At 39.0% G+C, this 21,664-nt stretch overlaps 1 long non-coding RNA gene across 1 annotated transcript in view; it reads right to left on the bottom strand.

Annotated features, from left to right (window-relative positions):
* Nucleotides 1–4,765: 4,765 nt before the first annotated feature.
* LOC106999774 (uncharacterized) overlaps nucleotides 4,766–21,664 on the bottom strand; it is a 28,464-nt gene continuing 11,565 nt past the window's right edge. The window contains exon 4 of the long non-coding RNA XR_013396899.1: nucleotides 4,766–5,926. This is a non-coding gene — a long non-coding RNA (uncharacterized LOC106999774). The remainder of the gene's footprint in view (nucleotides 5,927–21,664) is intronic.

Here is a 21,664-nt window from a genome sequence, read left to right as displayed (position 1 = left end):
CGAATGGATTAAACCATTAAGGTATTAATGAATTAATAAATTACCACAGGAGGGGAACTTGCTGCTTTATAAGATGAGGAAGAGAGACCTGAGTTAGCATGTAAGCATGCTTACCCCCTTGCCATATGACACCCTGTGCTGCCTCAAGCCTCTGCAGAGAGTCCCCACCAGCAAGAGGGCTCTCTTCAGATGTGATCCCTCAATCTGAGACTTCTCAGCATCCATAACTGTAAGAAATAAATTTCTTTTCTGTATACATTCCCCAGTTCTAGGTATTCTAAATAACAGAAAATGGACTAATGTACTCCCCAAGGATTTTATTCAACTTCCTCTCCTTGCCTTTGGTGGAGCTTATTGGCAATCTCTTGTATTGCAACAACTGCAATCTTGTGACTCATAACAGGAGAATTTGATAAAAAGTTCACAAAACTGAGCAATCACATTCCTGGGTGTTTATTTCAGAGAACTGAAAATTTATATCCAGACAAAAACCTGTATAAGGTGTTCCCAAGTAGTTTTACTTGTAATAGCCAAAACCCAAAGACAACCAAAATGTCTTTCAATAAGTGAATTGCTAAACGAACTGTGGTATATGCATACCATTGAGTGCTACTCAGGAATAAAAAGAAATGAACTATTGACACATGCAATCACGTAGATCAATCTCAAGTTCATTATGCTGAAAGAAAAAGGAAAGCCAGTCTCAAGGTCATGCACTGTTATTCCATTTACATCAACATTCTCATTTATATTTAAATACAAAATTACAGCGATGGAAAACTCATCACTATAGTGATTGGTAGTTGCTAGAGGTTAGAGTTGGTGGGAATGAGGGAAAGAAGTGGGTGTGACTTTATGGGTAGCGTGAGGGAGAGACCTTTGTAGTGATGGAAAAGTTCTTTATCTTGATTGTAGTGATAACTATAGGAATACACATGTGTGATAAAATGACCTCAAAATATACATCCACATTATATCAAAATCAATTCTGTGGTTTTGGTATTGTACTATATGTAAGGAGTAACCATTGAGGTAAACTGGGCGAAGCACACAGGGACGTCTCCATATTCTTTGTGCAATTTCCTATGAATCTATAATTATTACAAAAGAACAACCATTCATTCATTAAGTCCTTACTCTATGTCATTTAGTCCTAACAACAGCATTATGAGGTGAGCATTTTTACCTGTTTTGCACTTGAGGAAACTAAGGATTTGAAAGGTGAAATAATAGCAAAGAGCAGGTGCTAGAAAGTGACAGAGCTTGGATTCAGGTGAGTTTATCTGCTTCCACAGATCCTGTTCTGCATACCTATCCACACCTCTACATTTTCTGTATTAAAAGATAGTTTTTGATACCATTTAGTAAATGGATTTTGACAAGAAAGCAAAAGAAAAACAGGAGAACTTGAAACCATTTTATGCCAGCAGGAGCTCTAGATGACACTTAATTAAGTAAAAATGGGAGGCTGATTGGCATCAGATCCAGAACGTCTCCGCAGCCGAGCGTTCCACAATCAAAACAGAACACATTTGCTCATCCAAATTTAAGAATAGTTGCTAATTAATTATGTCCCAGCTTTCTTCATCGAATGTATAAATTCTGAATTTCCTTTCCTAACATGGAATTGATTTTATTTTTGCTTTACTTTTCTAGTTACATTTTATATCCAGAAGAGCACATGAATCATTTTTTTTTCATAAATTTCAACAGAAAGATTATGGGAATTCAAAACGATTTCACTTCAAAAAATTATTCAAAGAAATATATTTGAGAATATAAAACGGGCTATGGGGATTGTGTGGTTGTGGACATCTGAGGTGCGCTCGCCTCTGGCCCACTTGATTAGCTAGAATGAATCTGGGTTGTTTTGAAATTGCATCCCATACACAGCATTAGCTGCTTCACGCTGGGCCCCAGTGCTGCCATTTGGGGGAACCCTGTGGAGTTTGGGGAGAGCTAAGTGGACTCGTTTCCGACAGCCCCACAGAGTGAGCGATGCTGATTTTGATCATTTGCAGAGTGTAGCTATGCTGCAAGTGACAAAAATGAACAGTTAGAAGGCTGAGAGCAAAAATCTACAGTAACCAAGAAATGGTGGTTTATAATTTTAACGGAGAATAAATAAGGAGAACAACCTGCCCAGAATCCTTGCCTTCTTGATCTGAAATTCAAAGACCCTTTCTTGATTCTGTCCTTATTTTTTTAACCCCCACAACTAATTTGTTAGCAAGATCTATTATTTCTATCTCTAATTTTATACATATTTTTGAGATATTTATTTCTATTTTCATGATCCTGGTCCATAATGTCCAGTCCGGTCTATTAATTATTCTCCCTGCCATGACTCTTTGTCTACCTCCAATTTGTGCTACAACATTCAGCCAGAGTGGTTTTTTTAGAATGGAATTTAATGAAATAATTCTCCTATTAAATATCTTCCAGTGATGTCTCATTTCATTTTAAATAAAATTCAAGCTTTTAACCAGGGCCTGGAAGGCCCTAAAACCTGCCTGCTGTCTCTCTTCAAACTCATTGCCTGCCAGGTTTTCCTCTTGCTCAACCTGTTCTTGGCACACTGAGCTTGCCATTTCTCAGTCATGCCAAACTGTTCCACCACTGGGCCTTTGCATGTGCTGTTCTCCCTGAGAACTGCTCCATGGGATCTTTACACAGAAAATTCCCTGGTTTTAATCAGCTCCCCTCAACTCAAATTTCTTCTTCTCACAGATGCTGTCCCTCAAATATGATAAGCATACTTAAAGTGGCTTTCTTTTCATTATCTCCATCCTGTGGTTCTTATTCAGCTTTCTTCTTAGCATTTATTACTTCCTGAAATTATACTCTGCTTTATTTGTTACGTATTTATTATACACAACTCTCAATAAAAAACAGGTTCTTAATGGACAGGGACACTGTCTGTTTTGTTTTCTGCTATATCTTCAGCACCTGGATTCTGGCTCTGTTGCCCAGGCTGGAGTGCAGTAGTGTGATCTTGGCTCACTGCAACCTCTACCTCCTGGGTTCAAGTAATTCTCATGCCTCAGCCTCTCGAGTAGCTGGGATTACAGATGTGTGCCACCACACCTGGCTAATTTTTGGATTTTTAGTGGAGATAGGGTTTCACCATGGTGGCCAGGCTGGTCTCGAACTTCTGGCTTCAAGTGATCTGCCCACCTTGGCCTCCCAAAGTGCTGGGATTACAGGTGTGAGCCACTGCACCCGCCCTGAACCCCACTCTTCACTGCACACCTGGCTGATGTTGCAGTGTGGCCTTGTCCCCCTGCTCACGTGGAGTGGTCATCCTGAGCCCTTAGCTTTCATCCAAATGTTCAGTGCAGCTTTGCCCCAAGTTCATCCGCCACAGTGCTCTACCCTCCCAACTTGACTCAGCCCCTTTCCAGGGGAAACTCTCAGACAGCCTTTGTTAAAATTTAATTTGAGCCACAAAACCTAGTGTCAGAGCAGAACAAATAAATACTGCACAGGAAAACATGACCTTATCACCCATTGCATTCTATCAGATTTCCTTTTACTGTTTGAAAGTGAGCCTGTTGCTCTAGGCCTATGGAGATACAGCCTCCAGAGACTGTCAAATCTAATCGCAAAACCCATCTGAGGGAATTGTAGGTGAAAATACCCAGATCTGAATACCAGCCCCACCCTTCAAGCTTACCCTGCTCACCAGGCTTCTCAATTCGTTGCTTGAAATCAAGAATGTTGAGCTTTCCAAACCCAGGTTTCTGAAACTGAAATTTTCCATGGAAAGCCGGAAGGGTGCTCCTGGGAATATTAAGTACTGTGATGGATTAGGTAACAATGGGATTATCCATACACTTCAGACAGCCTTAGAGAATCATAATGATGAAAGACATTCAGGCAGCATGTTCTCTTTTTATTACATAAGAAGGCGTGGGAACATGTGAGAGACATATTTTGGTTCCTCTCCAGAGCTCTTTCCAGAGCTTGCCAGGTCCCACCAACCGACTTACATTTGTTAAAATATTTCAGATCTTGATAATAAAACAAAACTACAAAGTAGTTATTTCTACTGTAGGAACATTCTGCCAGTGATCTGTTCTGAAAGGATGAAAGTTGAAGCTATTGCAAAGAAAAAAAGGACAGAGAATGACTGTGGAATTGTTGTAAAAGAGGCAGTTTATGAAGTGCCATTGATTTCAGCTTATTTAAATAGACTTGGGCTTTAAACTTTGAAATGAAAATAACGTAACATGCTTGAGCCTACAATTAGGCAATTAAAAGTTATACAATATTGTTTGCTTATGAAGCTTAAATCCAATTGCTCTGATCTGGGGAATTTTTAGAAGTTATTGAGTATAAGCTCTTATTTCTAGATTTAGACAGGATTAGACCTATGGGTGTTGGTGATAAGTATCTACTCACAACAAATGAGGAACAGACCCTGGTCGCCTTTGCCATTTTCTTTACAATTCTAAAGGATTCTGACAATCCATCTCCTTCTGGTATCAATGGAAAGTCAAAGGAAAATCACCATTCACTTTGCAATTTATATTTTTAAAGGTGATTTTCATTTCATGATGCAATACTTTTTTTCAGAGAATGAATTTAAATGGTTACCTTAAGGAGGGATTTGTCCATTATTTAGACAGTATTTTGAGATATAAAAATTTAGATGAAAAGATCTGGTCTTTAAAGTCTAAACTCTAATTATAATTTGAGAGACAAAAAAAATTTACCTGAAATTAGTAATAGCAGTCATTAGAGCAAACATCTACTGAGCACTCCATAAGAACCATTATAAGGTAGGTACAATACTCATTGCTATTTTACAGATAAAACCAAACGTCTTATTCCAGGTCAAAGGACCAGTAAGTGGAGAAGCAGGATTTGAACTTGGGTCTCCTGTGTTCCTCCTGCTGATGGGGACTGTAACAACTTTGCCCGTGTGCACTCACGTGGGAAGTAAGCCATGAGTGACTTAGAGGCATTTAGAGCCATGGTTTTCAGGTTTTATATTTTACAGACTAACATGATTTTTTTAAAAAAAGTAGAGAGGAAACCAATATAGAGTTGCCAGGTATTTATTGTGCCAAGTAAAGATATTTATAAAAACTATGATCCATTCTTGCCATCTTCCCACTAAAAATAAGGACATTTTAACATCAAAATGTGTGAGGACATAATTTTAGTAAAAACCAAAAGGTTTATACAATCTGAAGAGAAACCAGAATGAAGAAGGACATAATTTTAGAATAAAAACCCTTCAAATTGGGGAAGTTTAATTTTATGAAAACCTCACTTGAGAAATATGAATTTTTACTTTTCTATTCTTTTTTTTTTTTTTTTTTTTTTTTTTTTTTTTTTTGAGATGGAGTTTCGCTCCTGTTGCCCAGGCTAGAGTACAATGGTGCAATCTTGGTTCATCGCAACCTCCGACTCCAGGGTTCAAGCAATTCTTCTGCCTCATCCTCCGAGTAGCTGGGATCACGGGCATGTGCCACCACGCCTGGCTAATTTTGTATTTTTAGTAGAGACGGGGTTTATCCATGTTGGTCAGGCTGGTCTTGAACTTTCAACCTCAAGTGATCTGCCCATCTTGGCCTCCCAAAGTGCTGGAATTATAGGCATGGGCCACTACGTCCAGCCTATTTTTCTATTCTTTGATATGACTACAGATCAGTGAAAATGTTGTCACAGATCAGCACTGCTCTATTGACGGGCAGTGATAGAGCTAATGTTATTGACGGAAAACATTAGCTCAAGGACAGTGGAGAAATTTCCTGATGAAAGATGTAAAACATCTGGACAAGATAAGGACAGGAACAATTCAGCAACCACATCCAGTTCAGTGTTTGCCCAATTCTTATGTTTGGAGTCTCTCTAGCCCTGCAGAACCTCTTCGGATGATTCCTTGAAGCATTCATCTTTAGCCATTGGAAATGCTCTGGGAGGCAGAAAAACAAGAAATAAACCACCTTACTCGTATTCAGAGCTTTAACTGCACTAGATGCTCTAAGTCTTTCAAACCCAATTCATTTTACTCTCTATTTTTTAGTTTCTCACTTTTGCTCATTCTCTTGTCTGATGTTGTGCTTTAGAGTTCAAGGGCCACATCTCTCCATCTAGAATTTGGCATCCTTCCACCACTATTCAAATTTTCCTACAGTCTCAAATAATATAGATTGCTTTGGGCAATCCACCCCTCCCAGCTCAAACATTCCAGGAATCCTTATCTCAGGGCCGCATCCTCAGCAGGCAGCTCTCCACCTGTTTTACTTCTATTTCACTGGAGTGAACCAGATAATAACAAAAGCTTTTCTATATCCTGTACAAACACTGCAGAGACTGTGTAATCTATAGCTTATGATAAAACGATGTGTAGAGAACATCTGCTGTTTTTACCTGTAAAGCATTCCTTACTCCTCGTTTTGAAAGCAACACTCCAATTTTACTGAGACGGATAACCCATACCATGTGAATATATTCTTGAAGAAACTGTCAATCAAGGTGGTGCAGACCTGCAAGCCACCCCTGCCACCTTTGCCGCCATGCCAAAGGGTTGGCATAAAATTACCCATACTAGGCAGATAAAACTCTCTTCCATGAATTTGTAACTTGAACATCTAACCCAGCAGCACAGGGCAGAACAATCATCCGAGGTGAATCATTCTGATCATAGCATTTTGAGTAAATTTTTAAATTTATGAAATGTAGTTTCCCAGAGCATCCTTGCTACTTACTTTTCCTGATTCAGTCTTCCTTTCTGTTCTCTGCTGCTTTACAGCATTTATAACTAACCTTCCTTCCCCCCTTGTTTGCTTAAGTTAATCGGACTCTATTTCTGATGCTTATAATAAAATACGCTAGCTGACACATTTTGTTTATTACTATTATTCATAATAAAAATTGCTAAAAATTGCTAAGGTATACTGCGATCTTACCATGTGAGTGCTGTGCTGTGTGTTTTGCATGCTTCTTGATCTCCACAGTGACCTCAGGGGATAGTTAGATTTATTGCCAATTTACCCTTGAGCACAGTGAGACTTAGTGAGACTAAGTAGTTTGCCGGAGATTATGCTATCAGGTAGAGGAGGCAGGGTTTGAACCTCAGGTCTGTTTGATCTCTCAAACTGCCTCTAGTCATGACAAGTACAGTATATATTGTTTTGATCCTGTGGGTTAAGCACAGATCTTCTCAAGGAAATATATAAAGCCTGCAATTGAAAACAACTCTTTTCTGATCTTTGTATAGATAGCATTCTGAATATCTGAATTCTCCAAGTTTTGAGACCCACACTGAGAAAATATGTATGCAGAATTCCTTTTAAGCATTTTCATTTTTCTTTTTGTTAGATATGCCATATGTTAAATAAGGAGCGTATCTAGACATCTAATGCAGTGCTGCAATACTGGCATGTCAGCTAGAGGAAAGAATGGGAGGGAAGAGGTGCATGGTGAGCCCTGACTGTTCAGTCAACAAGTGCTAATTGAGCACCTGTTCTTTGCTATGTGCTATGCTAGGCACTAGAAGTACGGAGCAGAAAAGACACAGCTCTTGCCGCCTGCTAAATGAGAACATTCTCCAAACACTTGTTAAAGATGGTAAGGGAGACTGTATTCAAGAGAGCTATGGTGATAGGGTTACCACCACAGGGTCTTGCAGTGGAGAGATTGGACAACTCCGACTCCAACAAGGATAAGTGGGAATTTATAACCAAGGGTGGGGTCAGTGGATGGAAAATTACTAGGGTAAACATCAAGGATAAGGAGTTCCTGCTTAAACTGACTTGATAGGACTGCTGGAGGCAGGCCATGACAATAAGATATTAAAGTGGTCAGATATCAAGGGTGGTAGATTTTTTCACTAATCTGATTTAGCAGGATTGTTGCTCAAGCTAGATTCTATGAGGACACAGGATTTCATTCCTAGTTCTCTATTTTTCTGTTCAGTAGGCTTTTATAACTGCATATTTTTAAAAGGTGATTCTAACCTTGCCCCATGTATTTTACTCTAGAGTAGCTCTAGTTCTGTCCAATAGAAATATAATGCAAGTTGCCGGGCGTGGTGGCTCACACCTGTAATCCCAGCACTTTGGGAGGCCGAGGCAGGTGGATCACAAGGTCAGGAGTTCAAGACCAGCCTGACCAACATGGTGAAACCCCATGTCTACTAAAAATACAAAAATTAGCTGGGAAAGGTGGCACGTGACTGTAATCCCAGCTACTCAGGAGGCTGAGGCAGGAGAATTGCTTGAACCCGGGAGACGGAGGTTGCAGTGAGCAGAGATCACGCCACTGCACTCTAGTCTAGGCGACAGACTGATACTCCGTCTAAAAAAAAAAAAAAGAAAGGAAGAAATATAATGCAAGCAGCATGTATAATTCTAAATGTTCTAGTAGCCACATAGTAAAAAGTGAAAACTGAAAGGTAAAATTAATTTTAATAACATATAGTATTTAACTCATTATAAAGTATTTTTATTTATCATGTAATCAAAATGAAAATTATTAATGACTATATTTTATGTTTTTTAAACAAAATCTTCTAAACCTAGTGTGTATTTTATACTTACAATATGTCTCAATTCAGATGCTAAATTTTCACCAAAATATTTTATTGGTACTTGGTTTTCATAAACTTTGGATTTGAAAAAGTAGATGTACATACCCAAATTGTTTGAAACGTAAGCTTTCCAATAACTGAAAGAGCATCAAAAATCATTATCCTTCACATTTGCATCCATATTCACAAAACTGGTTCATCATTTTTCAAAGAATGAATTTGATTTCGAAGCAAAAGCAGGCCAAGTTCAGGACTCAGAGGAGCCTGAGATTTTGGTCAAAGGAGAGAGTCTTTGTCAAGCCCAAAGAGGCTAAAAGATAAACAATCTAGAAAAATGTTTTAATTATGAGATAATTAAAATAATAAGTATTTCAAATTAATTACTAATTTTGATTTACATAGGTACCACTGTAACTTGTACTCCACATATAAAATATTCTAATAAATATATTACAATGTTACATCAGTGCATAAAAAATAAGCATTCAAACTGAATCAACCCTTCGACAATAACAAGAGATGATGCAGATGCTCGACACGCACTGTCTAGTGAAACAGGGTTTTCTTCTTGGTCACTTTGCAAGCTAGGGACCTCTGGCCAGTGCCACGCTGCCTGGGCACACTGCCCACTGCATGAGATGGCTCACCCACTCAGCTGCCAGGGCCAAGTCTGTCTTGCACACCAGTCCCCAAGTTCTTGTCCTGCATCCAGAAGAAGGAGAATGTGTTGACAATCTAAGAGTGAGCAAGGCAGGTTTTTAAATTTAATTTAACTTAATTTTAAGTTCCAGATATATGTGCAGGATGTGTAGCTTTGTTACATAGGTAAACATGTACCATGCTGGTTTGTTGCACCTATCAACCCATTGCCTAGGTATTAAGCCCAAGGCAGGGGTTTTTATTGAGTGATGAAACAACTTTTGGCAAAGAGGGGACACGGGATTGGTCCCCCTACCTAAAGGCAGGAAAGTGCCCCCAAGTGTGACTGAGTCCTGGGCTTTTATGGGCTCAGAATGGGGGAGGGGCAGGTCATAGGTAGTATTTGAAAAGGCAATATTTGATTGGTTAAAAGGCATTATTCAGAAAAATTTAATCAGGAAAGGGTGGGCAGACAGGAACAGAAGTTCTCACTCTGGGTTGCGGGTTTCATCCAGGACCAGCAGTCTGGTCTTTCAGCCTTCAGGCTGTTTTTGTCTTGAAGGTGGGGTTTAACCGAGACCCACCCCTATCTGCTTAGGCATTTGGCTGCCTCCTGTTGCTATGAACAGAATAAAGGTGGTGTCTTACATGTTGCAGTGCTTGTAAAACTTTGCTTACTGAAACAACAAAGAAAAAATATTTTACATAGCCTTGGTTTTAAATTTTAACTGTAAAATAATTAAAATAAAATAAAATTAAAAATTTACCTCCTCAGATGCACTAACCACATTTCAAGTACCCAGTAACCATGAAAGGAATGCTTGCTACAGTGTCAATAATCAGTACTAAGAGGGAAGTTTATAAGTGCTTACATCAAAAAAGAAGAAAAACTTCAAAGAAATAACCTAATGATGCATCTTAAAGGACTAGAAAAGCAAGAGCGAACAAAACTCAAAATTAGTAGAAGAAAATAAATAACAAACATCAGAGAAGAAATAAAATTGAAATGAAAACAATACAAAAGATTGATGAAATAAACTGTTGATTTTTGGAAAACTTAAACAAAATGGAGAAACCTTTAGCCAGACTAAGAAAAAAAGGGGGAAGATCCAAAATAAATAAAATCAGAGATGAAAAAGGAGATATTACAACTGAGCAAAATTTTAAGTGCCAAGGAAAAGAAAAGCTTCTTTATGACTTAGCTAAGACAGGTAGGATCATTTATGTTGAAATTGAAATCTTCTACAATACAAACCAAAAAAAAACTTTACATGCTTTTACAATATGAATCAATATGTACAAGCTTTTAATTGTAATTGACAGAATTGTGTATATTGGCTATAAGAACCACATGAAAAATTTAAGGAATGCTTTGTTTATAATAGTACATGTAGAGCTGCTTTTCAATGTCTGCAATATACCTTTGAATTTCATGTTAATAACACCAAGTTGGCATAAGAATTAGAAATTTTACTAAGCTTTGGCCGGGCGCAGTGGCTCACTCCTGTAATCCCAGCACTTTGGGAGGGCGAGGCAGGTGGATCACCTGAGATCAGGAGTTTGAGACCAGCCTGGTCAACATGGTGAAACTTCCTCTCTACTAAAAGTATAAAAATTAGCTGGGTATAATCCCAGCTACTCATGAGGCTGAGGCAGGAGAATCACTTGAACCTGGGAGGCAGAGGCTGCAGTGAGCCGAGATTGTGCCATTGCACTCCAGCTTGGGGGACAAGTGTGAGACTTTGTCTCAAAAAAAAAAAAAAAAAAAAAAGAGAAGAAAATTTACTAAGCTTGGACAGCTATGCTTTTGCTTCAAAGTCAAATCCATTCTTTGAAAAATGATGAACCAGTTTTGTCAAAATGGATGCAAATACAAAAACATAATGATTTTTGGTGTGCATTCAATTATTGGAAAGGTTACATTTCAAACAATTTGGGTCCGTACATCCACTTTTTCAAGTCCAAAGTTTATGAATCCAAGCACCAATAAAATATTTTGATGAAAATTTAGCATCTGAATTGAGACACATTGTAAGTATAAAATACACACTGGATTTTGAAGATTTTGTTTAAAAAACATAAAATATAGTTTTTTTTGTTTGTTTGTTTGTTTTTGACACGGAGTCTCGCTCTGTCGCCCAGGCTGGAGTGCAGTGGCCGGATCTCAGCTCACTGCAAGCTCCGCCTCCCGGGTTTACGCCATTCTCCTGCCTCAGCCTCCCGAGTAGCTGGGACTACAGGCGCTGCCACCTCGCCCGGCTAAGTTTTTGTATTTTTTAGTAGAGACGGGGTTTCACCGTGTCAGCCAGGATGGTCTCGATCTCCTGACCTCGTGATCCGCCCGTCTCGGCCTCCCAAAGTGCTGGGATTACAGGCTTGAGCCACCGCGCCCGGCCAAAATATAGTTATTAATAATTTTCATTTTGATTACATGATGAATAAAAATACTTTAGCTATATTGGTTAGACAGTATATGTTACAAAGTTAACTTTACTTTTCAATTTTCACTTTTCACAATGTGGCTACTAGAACATTTAAAATTATATATGCTGCTTGCATGATATTTCTGTTGAACAGAGCTGGAGCTGCTCTAGAGTAAAATACATGGGGCAAGGTTAGAATCAACCTTTAAAAAATATGCAAAGCAATAAAAGCCTTCCAAATAGAAAAATAGAGAACTGAGATTGAAATCAAGACAGAAAGGTGTCAGAGGAGGAAAACATTTCAGAGAAAGAATTATCAAAATGTCAAATGCCACGGAGAGGTTGTAAGATGTAGTAGAGGAAAAAATATGTGTAAAACCCCAATTGCCTTAGAAGGAAGACTTGAATTTGCCAAACAGAAATCTTTGTGGTTCTGCCAGGCTAGGCTTGCTAGGCTTAATTAAGTGGGCTTAGTTTAGTGTTTAGGAGTAAAACTTGGAGAGAACTGAATGACTTTGCCTAATAGAATGAGAACTTGGGATCCTATGTGTGGAGAGGGGACAAGGAGAAACTTAGGAATGAGGTAAAAGGGAGGAATCAGAGGAGAAGGAAGAAAGAGGAGCCAGTGATATGTCTTGAAGCTAAACAGCAGGTGGGATGAAGGAGTGAGGGGGAGGCTGAAGAGCTGCTGAAAAGTGGGATGACTAATGCCATGTTTGAAGTTGTTGAGTTTGCCTCAGCATAATTCATCTCCTCTCTATCTACCAAGCTATAGTAAATTCTGCTGCCCACACAGCAGAGTGTAGTTTGCATAAATAATGGAAAAGGATTAAACGGCAAATATGGATTGTTGTGGAGTAGGAAAATATGCACAGGCTGTAAAATAATCCACTGCAGAACCGGCAGAGTGGAGCTGCGGACCCAAGTTTGGGGTAACCATGGAAAGATTGGAGAGTGTATTATGCTCCCATATGTCCTGGGTGGTGGCATGTAGTTTAGATCTGATCTAAATCTGCAGGGTAAAAGTAATTCAAGTTAACATTTCAGTTACAAAGATAAAGTCTGAAGAACATTCTTTGGGTTCAGCAAAAAAAAGGGAATTGGGGACCTTGGAGAGTGGTGGATGGTCCTGATTCGGGAGGTGAGGACACAGACACAGTAAACTTGGAGTCCTCTCTTTGGAGTTTTGCTGTTAGTAGAAGGAAGGAGATTAAAGTGGCTAGAAGGGTTTTATTTTATTTAAGGATGGGAGGTTGGAGCACCTCTGCATGCTAAATAGAGCAGTAGAAAGTCTATTGTTTCTATAAAGTGGCTTCATATTGACAGTACATTTATAAGGCCTTCTAATAACAAAGCAGAGGTGGCAGTGATACAAATTAGAGCAACAGAAAGTGAATTTCAAAATCCCAGTGTGGTGCTGGTGCAAACAATGTTAATCAAGAAACTAAGAAGGGTTAGCTGTGGACTAGAATGTCATATAGCCTGGTTTGTACCAGGAACTGAAGGTCAGTGACACAGAGATGATTTTGAGTTGTAAGCCAGCACTGAGTCAACTGCTAGATCCAAGACAGTAATATTCCCCTTCCAATCAATGCTTAGCAGATCCTTATTAGCACCTCTTAGCCTTTGCACAGTGCCTTCCGAATACAGGTGATCCTTGAACTGTATGGATCTACTTATATGTGATTTTTTTCTATAGAAGTTATACCAAGTGTGCCTGCCTCCTCTGCCTTGCCTTCTACCTCTTCCATCTGTTCCACCTCTGCTACTCTGAGACAGCAAGACCAACCCTTCCTCTTCCTCCTCCTCAGTCTACTCAATGTGAAGACAATGAGGATGAAGACCTTTATGATGATTCATTTCCACTTAATGAATAGTAAATATATTTTCTCTTCCTTATGATTTTCTTAACAACATTTTCTCTTCTCCAGCTTATCTTATTGTAAGACTACAGTGTATAACACATGTACAAAATTTGTGATAATGGACTGTTTCTTACCCCTAAGGCTTCTGGTCAACAATAGGCTATTTGTGGTTAAGTTTTGAGGGAGTCAAGAGTTATATATGGAATTTTTTTTTTTTTTTTTTTTTTTCCTGTGCAGGGGTCAGTACACCAACCCCTGAGTCAACTGTGTTATTTTTACTATCTCATTTAGTAAAATACAAACTGGATAGATGGATAGATGGATGGTGTGATGGTTAATTTTAGGGGCAGCTTGACTGAATAGAGGGATGCCTAGTTGGCTGGTAAAACATTGTTTCTGGGTGCGTCTGTGAGAGTGTTTCCAGAGAAGACTGATGTGTGAGTCAAGGGACTAGGAGAAGACCAGTCCTCAGTGCAGGCAGGCACCTTCCTATTTGTTGGAGGCTAGCACAAATGGGTAGAAGACGGAGGATTGTGCTCTCTCTGCTCTCTCTCTTCCTTCTGCAGAGGTGTGCTTCTTCTTTTCCTGCCTTTGGACATAAGACTCCAGGTTTTTCAGCTTTTGGACTCTGAGACTTGTACACACAGCCTCCTGGAGGCTCTTGGAGGTCTGGTCTCAGACTGGAGGCTGCACTATCAGATTTCTTGGTTCTGAGGCTTCAGACTCGAACTGAGCCATGCTAATGGCTTTTCTGTTTCTCCAGCTTACAGACCAGCCTATCATAGAACTTCTCTGCCTCTCTGATTGTGTGAGCCAATTTTTCCCTAATAAATCTTTTTTCATGTATCCTACTGGTTCTGTCTCTCTGGAGAAACCTGACTAATACAGATGGGTAATGGGGTAATGGATGGATGAAAACAGAAATAGTGGGGAAAAATAACAGTGACCTTCAGGTTTGTAGGAGCTCTGTCTTAGTCCATTTGTGTTGCTATAAAGGAAGACCTAAGGCTGAGTAGTTTATAAAGAAAAGAGGCTTATTTAGCTCACAGTTCTGCAGGTTATACAGAAAGCATGGCACTAGCATCTGCTTCTGGTGAGGGCTCAGGCTATTCTCAGTGGAACACTAATGGCAGAGGGTGAAGGGGAGCTGGCATGCAGAAATCACATGGCAAGAGAAGGCGCAAGAGAGAGGGGAGGGAGGTGCCAGGCTTTACCAACCAGTTCTTGTGGGAATTAGTAGAGCAAAAACTCACTCCTGTGATAATGGTACCAAGCCATTCATGAGAGATCCATCCCTGTGACCCAAACACCTCCCACTAGGTCCCATCTCCAACACTGGGGATCAAATTTTAACATGAAATTTGTAGGGAACAAATATCCAAACCATAGCTAGCTCCTACATGAATTATAACACAGGCTTCTATGTTTCCCAAAGGCAGAGTTAAGGAGGCTTTGTTAACCCACAGCATAGTTATGGATTAAAGAGGACACAAATCTTTATATATTAAAAATTATATACTACAGCAAATCATATAGCAAGATTTGTTTTGTTTTTATATGGAAGTCTTAAAAATGTGATAGAAATGGATATTTCTAAGATGTTTAAATTGTGGACCTAAAGAAACATATAGATTAGTCATCAGGGACTGGCAACTATTAGGTTCACACACTAGTACTTCCCCCCTCCACTCTCTTTTCACAAATACACATGTGAAACATTACTTACATGTCAGAGCATGTTAGTAATTGTCCTTTGTGCATGACCAGAGAATCCCTAATGTAGTACCCCAGGGAGTCTCCACCAAACAACTAGTATAAGCATAAGAGTTGAAATCATACTGAGATTAGATGATTTTTCAAGTCATTTCCAGTACTACATTTTATAATAATTCTAGTTAATGAAAAGAATTGGCTCCACTCACCCTCACATCACCTGCATAATCCCCTGATTAGCTACATCACCAAAGAACTTTCACAAGTATCCTGTAATCTGATATAGCTATATGGATTCCAGGCATCAGTCATACCTATTTTAGATTACAATGTGCCTTCATCGTGAACTCTTATGCAATTTGATTTATTTAAATAGATGTTAATGATCACTTCCTGTGTGCTACATGATAGAGAAATAAAGATACGTAGAAGGTAGGCAGACCCATTGAACAGTAACTCAGGGCAAGTGTTCTAGTGGTTGTTAAAAAGTTACATAATTTCAGATAAACGGTATTCTTTCTTGGGAAGTTGTGAGCAGGCTTCACTGAGGAAGTACGGGCCAAAAGAACCTTGAAAATAAATAGAACTTTGTGAAACTAAAGAAGGGGCTTTATGGATAGTGGGAATACTAGGAACAAAGACCAGAGAAAAGGAACGTGAATGGCACGTTGGGGGAATGGTATTTAAGGCTGGAGCATGGGGCACGTTGTTGAGCTGGAGGCATTGATGACAGATAGAATTTTTAAGGACTTAGAATGAAGTTAAGTTTGAATATTATCTTACTTCTAATGGGAATCCACTTAGGGTTTCTGAGCATTGATTTGACAAGTTAACTTACAGTAGCAGTATTGAGGGTGAACTGCAGAAGGAAAAGAATAAGGGTCAAGAGATAAGACTATCACAAATGTCCAGGCAAGAGATAAGCAGGCACGGATTAGAAGATTGCAAGTTGAACTGAGAGTAAGTAACAGATTTTGGGTGGAAAGGAATCATAAATTAATTGCATGCTGAGATTGAGGGTAAGAAGGAAGAGTCAAGAAAGATTCCAGTCTATTCACTACCATAAAAGAAAACAAATCCTGCCTTTCTTCACTTTTTTCTTTATCTATTTTTAGAAATTATTTTTCCTTCTTTTCAGAACCAAATCAAGCAACCCCAGTGCAACTTGATTTTTCCAGTTTCAGCCCATCAGCTGACACCTGGACCCTTGCACATCCCAACCCTGATCTCTAGCAGCCTCCCACTTCTGATAAAGAGATGAGGAGGTAGACAAGTAAATGAATAATTCTGAGTCCCAACACTGAAGGTACAGAGTGCAGTTAGGATCACCAACTCCTAATTTTTGCCTTTGAATATTAGAATTATATTACCTTGCTATCAAGTTACCCAAACATTCACTGACAGACCAGTAAAAACCTGAATTCTTATTAAGAAGTAGGTGGGAAATCATATTAGGCCTATCAAAACTACTGGACCTACTCTTTGCAGGGTTCTGCAAAACTCAGTCTGTCAATTCAGAGATTTATAGGTGAGACCCCAAAAGCCAACCCACTCCTGATTATCAATTACTTGCCATTGTCATAGACAAATGGGTTGAATTTAAGGACCTTCTGAAGGGTGTGGTCTATATGAGGGTCAGAAGGACACCACAGGTCATTCCTTTGGTTATCCGTTAGCCTGATGTGACTTCTTTATTAAAAAAAAAAAAAAAGTAGAGGTGATATCTTCCAAGCCTAGACTCAAGAGGAAGTCTAATAGACTACCAAGCTATTACTGGGGATGAGGCTTGGGTGGGCCTTCCTGCCATTTAAAAGCATAGATTGCTATAGAACTAAGACAGATAGTCTTCGTGGACCACAGTTTCCCCAGAACATTTCCTAGGATGGAATAAGTTTGATTTCTTGTTAAGGATTATGGGCTGTTGAAGATATTGTCAGTTTCTATTATAGGCAGAATTTTGGATAAAGATTTAGAATAAGTCTCTGATATTAATTATTTGTGTATCAATGAGCAAATAACAACTTTACTAAGCTGTAGTTTTCGTTTTGATAAACTGATAACTTTGGGTTATGTAAGATACAATGAATTTCTCCGAGTTTCTCTCCAAAAATGTATCCGGCTAACTTCCTTGTCTTTTGTTCTCAAACTCAACTTTCCTGTTCCTCCTTGCCCCCTAGTTACCGTAAAAGAGCCTACCCCTTTCCCATCAGCTCTAATCAATGACTCACATCTGTTCCCTTGGTTACCTGCACCCATTGTTCCCCTGAAACTGCACGTCTCACATGCTCCACCTCTGTACCTCAAGTCCCCCTCCCCTTCTATATTTAGAAAAATATGTACAAGTAGCCAATCAGGTCAGCTCAGATTGTACGGTCTGACCCCAGCCCATGAGGGAAGGACACAGAGGTAGGGATTGCGTTAAGGATTTAAAAACCCCTAATCTCCTTTGTTCCCTGTGCTCTTGTGGTCTTGATTGACACAAGTGGCACCCTTCTGCAGAAGTAAATTGCCTTGCTGAGAGAATTAAACTTTTGCCTGGGTACTGGTTTTACTTCATGGCACTGAGCATTTATTCCTGAAGTATTTTATATCCAACAGGCTATATGATTTATCTCAGTTCACTTCTGATCACTTTTATAATTGTTCTCACCCCAGTTTGTGTTCATTGTGTTGCCTCTTGTGGCCTCTCCAAGGCCTTTGCTGGGCTTCTCTTGCTACTCTTTCTCATTCCCTTAGTAAAGTGAATGAATGTGATCATCTTGAGGACTAAGTTCTGTTTTTTTTTTTTTGTTTTTTTTTTTTTGTTTTTTTTTTTTTCTATCTTGCCCAAATTCCCATCTAAGGGGTCTGGGGAGTCTTGCCCTACAAACCATAAATTCTCATCAAGGAGGTTTTATTTAACCCTATATGTCATGACTTATTCTCCAATCTGACCGTGGTATAACATTATGTGACAAAGAAGAAAGTCAAAATATTTTACCCCAAAACGTGTTTCTTTGCCATGTTTTGAAATGGCCCTGCACAGCTGTCCTTTGTGGGGGAAAATTTGCAGCTGTAAAGAATCCCTATTAACATAGCTAGACCTTTTTCTTCTAGGCCCACTCAGTCCTCAAGAGATTAACTAAGAGTCTACCATCTTTTAAAGATCTGAATAGGAAACAATTATTGTCAACTATTGTCTCTAAGGGCAGTCACTGTTAAGACTTCAAAAGAACCCTGGTCTCCATAATCTTTCATCTTAACCTGAACATTTCCTTTCTGTGGATCCCAGGTCTTTAGACAAACTCAACCAGTTGTCAACCAGAAAATGTTAAATTTACCTATAGCCTGGAAATCCACTCCACCCCACCCCCACTTTGAATTGTCCTGCCTTTCTGGACCAAACCAATGTATTTCTTTCTTTCTTTGTTTTTTTATTTTTGAGACAGGGTCTCACTCAGTCACCCAGGCTGGAATGCAGTGGCATGATCTTGGCTCACTGCAACCTCCACGTCCTGTGTTCAAGCAGTTCTGCCTCAGCCTCCTGAGTAGCTGGAATTATAGGCATGCACCACCACATCTGGCTAATTTTTGTAGTTTTAGTAGAGATGGGGTTTCACCAATTTGGCCACGCTTGTCTCAAACTCCTGACCTCAAGTGATCCACCTGCCTTGGCCTCCCAAAGTGCTGGAATTACAGACATAAGCCACTGCGCCTGACTCCAATGTATTTCTTAAATGTATTTGGTTGATGTCTCATGCCTCCCTAAAATGGATAAAACCAAGCTTTACCCCCTACCACCTTGGGCACATGTGCTTAGGACCTCCTGAAGGCTGTGTTTAGGGTCATGGTCACTCATAGTTGACTTAGAATAGATCTCTTCAAATATTTTACAGAGTTTGACTTTTTTCGTCAACAGTCCACTGGCAAATTATGTCAGGGCTGCCTCCTTGCAGGTCTGTCTTGGAAAAACAAAAGTCAAAATTGCAGCAAAGTACAGACTAAACTTCTTCAACCATGGCAGAATAAATGGTATTGGGCTTGCCTGTCTTCATAAACAATTTGAAAATTTGACAAAATACATGAAACAACAGTGTTCAGACATTGGACAACATGCAACACAGGACTGTCATGCGCGTCCGTGTGAAGAGACCACCAAACAGGCTTTGTGTGAGCAATAAAGCTTTTTAATCACCTGGGCGCAGGCGGGCTGAGTCTGAAAAGAGAGTCAGCAAAGGGAGATAAGGGTGAGGTCGTTTTATAGGATTTGGGTAGGCAAAGGAAAATTACAGTCAAAGGAGGGTTGTTCTCTGGCAGGCAGGAGTGGGGGTTACAAGGTGCTCAGTGTGGGGGAGCTTTTTGAGCCAGGATGAGGCAGGAAAAGGAATTTCACAAGGTAATGTCATCGCTTAAGGCAAGGACCGGCCATTTTCACTTCTTTTGTGGTGGAATGTCATCAGTTAAGGCGGGGCAGGGTATTTGCACTTCTTTTGTGATTCTTCAGTTACTTCAGGCACATATACAGGGTGTATATGTGTAAGTCACAGGGGATGCGATGGCTTGACTTGGGCTCAGAGGCCTGACAAGGACTATGATGCCTGAGGGAATGAAATGAAGTGAGTCATTGGCTTTCTGCCTAGGGACACTTTCTAGAAAGTAGTGTAGGAAGGGAGAATTCGGGGAGGGCGTGGAGTTTTAAGTGTGTTGAGAAGATAGAGATTAGAGTCCCAGGCTTCTGAGGACATTAAAATTTGCAGGACAGATGGAAAGAAACAAAGAAATCTTCATGGCATCTCTTGATTCTGTTGTTGAATTCTAGGCTGTGCATACATAGACAAAGTCCACAAAGTTAGACAAAAACAGCTCACTAAGGACTGGTAGACCTTAAAACTACAGCCATCTAGAATGAAGAGACTTAAATATCCAAGGCATTCAACAGAGAGTCTGAAAGGGTTAGGTTTTGTGGTAGAGCTTAAATAGCTCTAGATTAAAGACTCTACCAGACTACCCCTGAAAATCTTCAAAACAAGCTTCCAAAGGATTAAGTTGATGCAAAAGTTACCTGCCAGGTCAAACAAAGTCAATACTGTTAAAATAACAAATACCTGAATTCAAACTCAATAATGTAATACTAACAACACCTAGCACCCAATGAAAAGTACTAGGCATGTGAAGAAGGAAAATGTGACCAGGAGAGAAATGAATCAAGAGAAAGAGACCTCAAAATGACAGAAATAATGGAATGATCAGACAAGAACTTTAAATAGTTATTAAGAATATGCTTAAGAATTTAAATAAATCAACACAATGAAGAGAAACGGAAGATAAACAAATAAATGGAATGCTTAGATATAAAAACGTCAATGTTCAACATAAAATTCACAGAAGAAGACACTGCAGAAGAAAATCAATTAACTTGACTATAGACAATAGAAACTGCCCAAAAATAGAAAAAAGAAAAGACTGAGAAAAACAAAAAAAAGAATAGAGCCTTATTGAACTGTAGGATAAGAGCAAATGCTCTAATATGTGTGCAGTTAGAGCCTCGAAAGAAGGGAGAGTAACAGAAAAAAAAAAAAAAGAAGACAAAACAGTCACAAAATTTTTCAAGTTTGTTGGAAACCAGAAATCCACACATCCAAGAAGCTCGACCATGAAAAACACAAAGAAAATGAATCCATGGTGCATCATAATCATCAAATTGCTGAAAAAGAAAAATAAATAATAAATGTTAAAAGCAGACAGATAATATCGACATTATATACAGAGGAACAAATATAAGAATAAACTCAGAACTTCATATCAGAAACATTGTAGCCAGGAAACTATGAAACCAGCTTTAAATAACTGAAAGTAAAATAACTGCAGCTTAGAATTCTATATTCAGTGAAAATATCCTATAAAATGATAGTGAAATAAAAACACTTTTTGGATAAACAAAAGATGAGAGACTGTTTTTTGTTTTTTGTTTTTGTTTGTTTGTTTTACCAGAAGACCTGCCTGTAAGAGATGTCCAGAACTTTTTAGACTCAAGAAAGCTATACCAAATGAAAACTTGAATCTACACAAAGGAATGAAGAGTGTTTAAAATAGCTGAAAGATGGGTAGACACACAAGAATATTTTCCTTTAAATTAAAAAAAATGATCTTATTGACTTCAAGAAAAAATTAACAACAGTGTAATGAAGGGTTTCTGACATATGTTGAAGCAACATGTATAGCAACAATGGCACAAAGAGTGAGAAGAGGGAAAGGAACCACTATTTTTGTAAGTTGCTTACAGTATACAGAAACTGATATAATATCATTTGAAGGTAGATGATAATAATTTGAAGAGGTATATTGTAAACTCTAGAGTAAACAATGGAAAATATAACAAGTCATAGCTAATAAGCCAATAGTAGAGATCAAATACTAAAAATTAAAAAGTACCGAATCCAAGAAGTCAGGTAGGACGGAACAAAACACATGGGATCAATAGGAAACAAATGGCAAGACGG

The sequence above is a fragment of the Macaca mulatta genome, chromosome 8 (genome assembly GCF_049350105.2).
Source record: "Macaca mulatta isolate MMU2019108-1 chromosome 8, T2T-MMU8v2.0, whole genome shotgun sequence".
NCBI lineage: Eukaryota > Metazoa > Chordata > Mammalia > Primates > Cercopithecidae > Macaca > Macaca mulatta.
This window is presented reverse-complemented; position numbering and strand designations above follow the sequence as displayed.